We start from the raw sequence: 9,341 nt of genomic DNA, 5'->3' as shown, positions 1-9,341 counted from the left end.
AAGAATTTATCTGCAAAGCTTTGGAATCAGTAGTGAAACACATTCATCTTCAATGATTAGAACTTCTGCTGAAGAAAGCTTACACATTATTGGAATGATGTAATTATTTGCAATGATTATCACTCATAATTGAGAGTAAATAGTTGAAGTAGTGATATGATACGTCTGATCATTGGAATAGTAAATATATCATAGTTCCTATTTCAAAGTAGGCATTAGACTAATAGAGTACACAGTCTGTCAGCTACATAAAATATAATTAACTGGTAATTCCTACTTAAAGCAATCCTCTACACGACAGGGGCAGCACAGGGACAACAAACTAACGGTGACCACAGCTTGCTTCTGATAGTGTTAAAACAGAATATGTACCAGAAATGGACATACATAGGGTCTTTCTTTCAGAGGATTTCATACCAATCAACTTATTTGAAATATGTTAACAGTCATTAGCATCAAACATTAACAAACTAATGAAATATATTAATATAAATGTAAACAGTCAGATGTACATGGCAAGATCCCACAAACTAACCAAATAATTTTCTGTTTAGTGAGATTGGTTGTGGAATAAATGATCACTGAGAAATGGGAAAAACCACCTGCATTTCATTAGTTAGTACTAGGGATTCAATATGAACACCTAAGAGTGCAAAAACATCTTGGTTTAAGGACTTAACCTGAAGTAAAACAGGGTATCAGTACAATAGCAATAGATGGTAGCTATGAGGAATGAGGTGATGATGGATGATTGGGGAAACAAAGTTAAAATTTCATATTGATGATACTCTCTCAGAGGTCTGGAGAAAGGCCATTATTCTGGAAAAAATAATACTATTGCTCCCTCTACATGCCTGAATGACTATTGTTCAGTAGCACTTACATCCAAAGTGATGAAGAGCTTTGAGAGGCTGGTGATGAAGCATATCAACTCCTGCCTGTGAAGCAACTTGTATCTGCTCCAGCTTGCCTACCAAAGCAACGGGTCCACAGCAGATGCCATCTCATTGGCTCTTCACTCAGCCCTGGAACATCTGGACAGCAAAGACACACACATTTATTGACCACAGAGCATTCAATATCATCATCTCCACAAAACTAACCAATAATCTTCAAGACCTTGGCCCCAATATCTTCTCATGCAATTAGATCCTCAATTTCCTCACTTGCAGTTCAGATTGACAACAACATCTCGTCCACAATCTCGATCAGCACAGGTGCACTACAGAGCTGTGTGCTTAGCCCCCTGCTCCACACACTTACGACAGTCTGGCCAAGCACTACTCCAATACCATATACAGGCTTGCTGGCACACTACTGTCGTAGGCCAAATCAAAGATGGTGACAAATCAGAATATACGAAGGAGATTGGAATTGGGCTGAGTGGTGCCATGACAATAGCCCCTCACTCAATGTCAGTAAAACCAAGGAGCTGATTATTGGCTTCAGGAGGAGGAACACAGAGGTCCATGAGCCAGTCACAGGAAAGCAGCATCCATCATCAGGAACACCACCACCCAGAACATGCTCTCTTCTCGCTGCTGCCATCAGGAAGATGGTACAGGAGCATCGGGGCTCAAACCACCAGGTTCAGGAACAGTAGTTACCCCTTAACCATCAGGCTTTTGAACAAAAAGGGATAAGTAACTTTGCTCGACTTTACTTGTCCCATCATTGACATGCTCCCACAACTTATGGACTCACTTCAAAGACTCTTCATCTCATGTCCTCACTTTTTAGTGCTTATTTATTATTATTATTTCTTCCTTTTTGTATTTGCATAGCTTTTTGACTTTTGCACGCTGGTTGAATGTCCAGGTTGGTGCAGTCTTTCATTGATTCTATTATAGTCATTATTCTATTATGGATTTCTTGAGTATGCTCACAAGAAAATGAATCTCAGGTCTGTATGTGGTGACGTATATGTACTTCAATAATAAATTTACTTCGAACTTTGAACTAAAGAAACTGTGTAACAAGCTGAATACTTCCAGCACTCCACTTCCCCACCTAACCACTATTCCCCTCACCTGGTCGCCACTTCCCCACCTAACCACTATTCCCCTCACCTGCAAGTTTGCACCCCTCCCCTCCCGCACCTTCTTATTCAAGCTCCTGACTCCTTTCTTTCAAAGGTTCATTTTATTATCAAAGTATGTATATAGAATACAACTCTGAAATTTGTCTTTTCCAGACAGCCATAGGATACAGAAAACCATAGTGGTTGAAAGAGAGACATCAAACCCACCTGCACGAGAAGGAAAAGAAATAAAAACTCACAAGCCCCTCCCTCACACAAAAACTAACAGAACACTCAAACCCCCAGCCCGGCTATCCGTAACAAGGAAGAATGGGTGAGAAACAAAAAAAAAATGTCGAACTGAAAGAAGCCAATATGAACTACAGTCCAATCCATAAATCTCATAGTTTGCTGGCACCATCTTGACTGGAAAACCCTTTCAACTCATGAAGAAGTGCCTCAACTCCAAATGCCCACTGTTTATTCTGCTCCACAGATACTGTCTGGCTTGCTGAGTTCCTCAGGCATTTCGTTTGTGTTTTTCAAGATTGCCAACATCTGGGGGTTTTGTGTGTGTGTGTGTGTGTGTGTGTGTGTGTGTGTGTGTGTGTGTGTGTGTGTGTGTGTGTGTGTGTGTGTGTGTGTGTGTGTGTGTGTGTGTGTGTGTGTGTGTGTGTGTGTGTGTGTGTGTGTGTGTGTGTGTGTGTGTGTGTGTGTGTGTGTGTGTGTGTGTGTGTGTGTGTGTGTGTGTGTGTGTGTGTGTGTGTGTGTGTGTGTGTGTGTGTGTGTGTGTGTGTGTTTACAGAAGTTTGCTTTTGATCAACAGAAAATCTTTTCTTAATCTCAATAGATCCACTGGAGAATGCTAGCAGGAAGACAGATCCTTAAAGTGTCATGGCAACCCATAACATGATTAGGTGTTATACCCAGAGGACTTGACCACATGAGAATAGTTATATAACCTCGCAGGTAAACCACACATAAAGGTCTTAAACAGTTCCAGGCAAAACACAGGAAGCATATGTTCTCCTTTGAAGTTATTTGCTGGAGATTTACCAGAAAAACATCTGAACTGCATGAGATACTTTAAGAGAGACAACAGAGATCTGAATCAGCTGTAAAAATAGGCTGCAAAATGGCAATAGACACAAAATGCCGGTGGAACACACCAGGCCAGGCAGCATCTATAGGGAGAAGCACCATCGATGTTTCGGCCCAAAATGTCAACAGTGCTTCTCCTTATAGATGCTGCCTGGCCTGCTGAGTTCCACCAGCATTTTGTGTGAGTTGCTTGAATTTCCAGCATCTGCAGATTTCATCATGTTTGCTGCAAAATGGCAGATGGAATTTAATGCAGATGTGTTTGAGGTGTTGAATGTTGGAAAGACAAAGCAGTGTAGGAATACACAACTTCTTACCTCTTCCCCCCTCACACATACTCTCCCCCTTTCCCTTCATTTATCACCCGTAGGTTATACTCCTTGCCTTCCTCCTATCTTCTTACTCTGTTTTTCCCTCCTTTCTTTCCAGTCCTGATGAAGGGACTCGGCACTAAACATCAACTGTTTATTCATCTCCATAGAGGCTGCCTACCCTGCTGAGTTCCTCTAGCATTTTGGGTGGGTTGCTTCAGATTTCCAGCATTTGTAGATTTTTTTATGCTCGTGCTGCTTGAATTACTGAGTTCCTCCAGCAGTTGGTGGGCACTGTTCCCTCTAATCTGTGCGGGTGCATGGCCACACACTAACTGCAAAGCTCCTGTGCACATAGCCTTTGTTGCCGAGCCCCTGGAATTTTTATTTTATATACCACTAAAGCATTGCCTCAAAAATAACACAGCAATACTGTGATTGCAAGTGTGTTGTTTCTGAGAAAGTTAAGACTGTTTGAATTAAGACGTTCACTGGTTGATAAGTTGAACTACGGGTTTAGAAATGAAGAATTTGAAGAACTGTCAATTCTTGTTGAAAGTGTTGGAACATTTTAAGCTTCAAGTGCTGACAACGAACATGGATTCAGTGTTATGAATTCAATCAAATGTAAATCCAGAAACAGACTAAAGTTATCTAGTGAGGATTAAGCTGTATTTTTCATCTCGTGTAATTAATCTAGATAGTCTTTTTATAGACAATGGATTTGTAATAAAGACAGACAAGAAAAAGTTTACGAAATGTGAAGAATTTTCTTTGTTGCACTGTATTTCATTATATCCTTCAATTAACAAATAAAATCAAATGTTTTGTGATTTTTCAGTTTTCATTCTAAATATTCATAATGTGTATATTGCAAAAGAAAAACATTTAAAATGCCACGCAGTTATCAGGCTGTGTAAAATTCCTGCTCAGAGGAATGGTTGATTGACACAACTTAAAAAATATTAAAAGGAACATCGTTCGTATTTATTGCTTAGGAAATACACAATGAATAGCAGGGCACTGTGGAGTATGGTAGGACAAAGGAATCTGGGAATGCAGATCCATAATTCCTTGAAGTAACATCACAGGTAGATCATTCGTAAAGGAAGTTCTTGGCACCTTGGCCTTTATAAATCAAAGTATTGAGTACAGGAGTTGGGTTGTTTTGTTGAAGTTGTATAAGACGTTGGTGAGACCTGGTCTGGCCTCCTACCTATAGAAAAGATATCAATAAGGTTGGAAGAATACAGAGAAATTTTACAAGGATGTTGCTGAGGCTTAAGAACCTGAGTTACAGGGAAAGATTGAATAGATTAGGACTTTATTCCCTAGGGTGTAGGAGAAAGAGGGGAAACCTGAGTGAGATATACAGTACAAAATTATGAGGGGTATAAATATGGTAAATGCAAGCAGGCTCTTTCAAATGAGATTGGGCAAAAGTAGAATTAGAGTTCATAGGTGAAGGATGAAAGGTGAAATATTTAAATGAAATCTGGGGTTAAACTTCTTCAGTCAGGTGGCGCTATGAGGGTGGAATGAATTGCCAGTGGAAGTGGTGGATGGGAGTTCTATTGCAACGCTCGAGGGAAATGTGGAGATGTACATGGATGGGAAGGATATGGAGAACTACGGACCAAGTGCAGGTCAATTGGACAAGATAGGTTGATTCTGTGCTGTAGTGCTTTATGCTTCTATGATTCTAAGAGAAGCCAGGGATCCAGTCCCTGGTGATACACACAAAAATCTAGAGGAATGTAGCAAAGCACGCAGTAACTGTGCAGCTGAATAAACAGAGAACATTTTGGGCTGACACCCTTTATCAGTACAGGAATGGAAAGTGCAGAAGTCAAAATTGCTAGGTGGGGGGGGGGGTGATGCTAGAAGGAAGGGAGCGATGCAAGGAGGGAGGGGTGATGCGAGGGGGGGACAATGCAGGGAGGGGAATGGGTGATGCAAGGGGGGGGGGGTGATAGAATACAGGCTTGCAGACTTTAAGTGGCCAGTTGAATGGAAAGGTGGATGGATGAAGCAAGAAGTTAGGAGATGATAGGTGGAAGAGGTAAAGGATTAAAGAAGAAGAAATCTAATAGAGAGTGGATGATAGTAGGAAAGGAAAGGAGGAAGGGATCTAGAGGGCAGTGATAGGCAGGTAAAGAAAAGTGTTGAGAGGGTAACCTGGATGGAGAATGGAATGAGAGATAAGGAGGAGGGGGTAGTAATTACAAGAAGTTAGACAAATTGATGTTCAAGCCAGACAGAATCTGAGATGTTGCTCCACCAACCTGACTGAGTTCAGCCTCATCTGGATCCTGGATTTAGAAAGCTAACAGATAACTTGAAGGATTTGGGGAATTATTTAGATAAAGTACAGCAGAAATAGTTTCTTCTTATCTCTCTCAATTGGGCAATGGTGGACAGTACAGAAATTAGACCTAGGCCTTTCAGGAGTGATGCTCGGAAACAAACCGGGACAGACATAATGGAGGAACTCTCCTCTCCTTCACATGTGGTTTTATATGTCAGGTCAGTAGGATTCCATTCAGCAAGGATGAGAAGTGCTATGGGAAAGAGGCAGATATGGAGTTAGTTCATAGACCAATGGTCTACTCCACTTCCAACGTTCCTTACAGAAAAGAACCGCTGAGAAAAAACGGACATTAATTATCTCTGTGGTAGCCTACTTTAACCCTTATCTTCTGCTGACTATTGGTGAATTCCTGAACAATGGAATCAAACACACAGCTTGTCCTACCTCTCATGCTTATGCTCCATCATTGTAGGACCGACTGTATCTGAAAGTCAAAAATGAAACAGCAGATGCTGTAAAAAAAATTGTTGGAAGTATTCAGCAGGTCAGGCCACATCTCAGGGAAAAGAGACAGAGGTACCCTTTCAGGAGAATTATTAGAAGAGAATTAGCAGTAAATTTAACAATAAAAATCAAATTTCTCCTCCCACAGATATTAGTATAAACTGTTCAGTATTTCCATCAGTTTCTATTTTTATCCAATTTACCCCAAGGTCCTGATCATATAATATTGTAACAGCACCATACTGTTACATTAACTGTGATTTTGTTTTGTCCCCATATTGACCATCAACAAGTTGTTTGGGCAAATGCCGTATGCTAGGGTAATTTACATTATCTACTGTATGTGGAGATTAAAATTTGTCATTCTATTCCACTAAAAATAAGGCCAGAATTAATTACTTTAAAGTGGAAGCAGATTTATGATACCATATAAATTATTTATTCTTGAGGTTCAGGAACAGTTATTATCATTCAGCCATCAGGCTCCTGAACCAGCATGAATAACTTCACTCACCACAATACTGAACTGATCACCCAACACAATGTATGGGCTCACTTTCACGGACACTATGACTCATGTCCTCAGTATTACTTACATGTTTATTGCACAGTTTGTCTTCTTTTGCACATCGGTTGTTTGTCAGTGAAACCCCTCTAACTGGGCGTCTCTGGAAATGCGACTCATTAGCCCCTCACTAACAGCCTCTGGATTCTGCGGCGAGAAACCCACCTCTCTCGCGCTTTCTACATCTACAGCATATATGACTTCAGTCCCACCAAATCTGTGTGATTGGGATTTCTCGCCCATCCAAACCCCGGTTTTTTGTGAACTATGTGTGATTTACTGCCCCTGGAAATTGCCTGTCGGCAAGAAATAACATCAGGCACTGCATACAATTAATCAGAAGTGTATTTAAGAATGTAAACTTAAGCAAACAGTTATTAAAGGAAAGGGGAAAAAAAAACAAATAGGCGCATTATACTTAAACAGCCACATGTGCATGGTGGAGCTCAAACCTTGAACTTGTCTGTAACTCACGTGTTGGATACTCGTTCTGCATGAAAGCACACATCACCTTCTGAAGGTCGCTCAAAATCCATCTTGAAAAAAACGGGCTCTCCCCACGGGAGTATTTGTCCTTCCTGCTCAAAGCCATTCATCTGCACAAAGCACCTTGTGCAACAGCGATAGCAACTCCTCCAGCTCCCGCCAACAAAGACCTTCTCCGAATTCTACCATCCTGATCGGGTGACACCTCATTCCTAAGTTGAACAACAAGCCTTTTCTCTCAGCTCAAACCTGAACAGCCTGAAAGCAGAACAGATAGTTCTTACAGAATTGCTGAAATGAAATACCTACAGCATAGCAGTTAAAATCATAACCAGGATGTTACATCTGTATTTGTTGCTGTGTAGTTTTTTTGTTGATTCTACTGTATTTCTTTGTCCAAAGTGGAAGGGGTAGATACAGCCCAGTTCATCACAGGAAAAACCCTCCCCACCACTGAGCACATCTACAAAGAGTGCTAACAGGAGAAAGCAGAATCCGTCATCAAGGACTGCCCCCACCCAGGACATGCCATCTTCTCACGGCTGCCATCAGAAAGGAGGCACAGGAGCCTTAGCTCCCATACCATCAAGTTCAGCAACAGTTATTACTCTTCAAACTCTTGAACCAGCATGAACATCTTCACTCACCACATCATTGATCATTGAACACAAACTATGGAGTCACTTTCCAGGACTCTACAACTCATGTTCTCAGTATTATTTATTTACTTAATTATTTATTATTATAATTATTTGTTTCCATTTAGAATTTGCACAATTTGTCTACTTTAGCAGATTGGCTACTTGTCAATCTTTCTTTGTGTGTAAGTGTTTATTAATCCTATTCTATTTACTTACTCTACAGAGAATGTCTGCAAGAAAATGAATCTCAGGGTAGTACTTGGTGAAACTCTGCACACAATTTTTGATGATTAGTTTACTTTGAACTTGGAACACTTATGGCCAAATTATCCCCCAACCTTAATCCCATTTCTTAATGCAAGAGAGAAGGAGGAATTTCAATCCATCATGCCTGGATTGACTACTTGGGAACTACTATGCATTAAACAGACTCCCTTTGCTATTCCAAACACAAGAGGTTGTGTAGATGCTGGAAATCCAGAGTAACCATATAAACTGCTGACTCAGCAGGTCAGGCAGCAGCTATGGGGGGGGGGAATAAACTTGATGTTTCGGGCTGAGACCCTTCATCCTCCATGCCAGTGTAAAAATTTTATTCAGTTTACTTTTGATTTGTTTTCACTTCCTGTTCAGAGTTTGCATGTCAGAACATCTGGCCATGGAAAAGACGTGTTTGTTCACTTCCCCCAGCTCCTCCATTTGTAGTATTTTCATGTGTGATCTTGCAAAACACACTTTGGTATTAAAATAGCAAATGGTAGTTACGCTCAAGGAACCTGATGTAGAGAGTTCAAAGTTCAAAGTACATACATGTCTGTGGTAAACTATGTATACCTGTCTGGATACGCCCCTCTGCTGGCTCCTCCCACAGACCCCTGTATAAAGGGAATTGCGGCACTGCTCCTCCCTCGGTCTCCGAGATGTCCTGCTCCCTTTTTGCTATTGATAAAAGCCTATCGTTCACTTCCAGTCTCCAGGAGTTATTGATGGTGCATCAATGTCACCATATACAATCCTAAGATCCATTTTCTTGTGAAATCCACAATAGAGTAATAACCATAATAGAATCAGTGAAAGACGGCACCAACTTGGTGTTCAACCAGCGTGCGAAGGACAACAAACTGTGCAAATACAATGATAATAATAATGATAATAAACAATAAATATTCAAAACAGGTGATGAATAGTACTTGAAAATGAGTCCACAGGTTGTGGGAACATTTCAAAGATGGGGCAAAGTGGAGTAAAGTTATGCTCTTTGATTCAAGAGCCTGTTGACTGAGGGGCAATGACTGTTAGTAAGGGGTAATAAAGTTAACATTTCTTGATACATTAATGATACTAACTTTTTCTATTTTTATTTCTGCCGATTTGGTTTTGGTTCTCAATGTATTTTGTTCAG

Source organism: Hypanus sabinus, chromosome 22 (assembly GCF_030144855.1).
Source record: "Hypanus sabinus isolate sHypSab1 chromosome 22, sHypSab1.hap1, whole genome shotgun sequence".
Taxonomy (NCBI): domain Eukaryota; kingdom Metazoa; phylum Chordata; class Chondrichthyes; order Myliobatiformes; family Dasyatidae; genus Hypanus; species Hypanus sabinus.
This window is presented reverse-complemented; position numbering follows the sequence as displayed.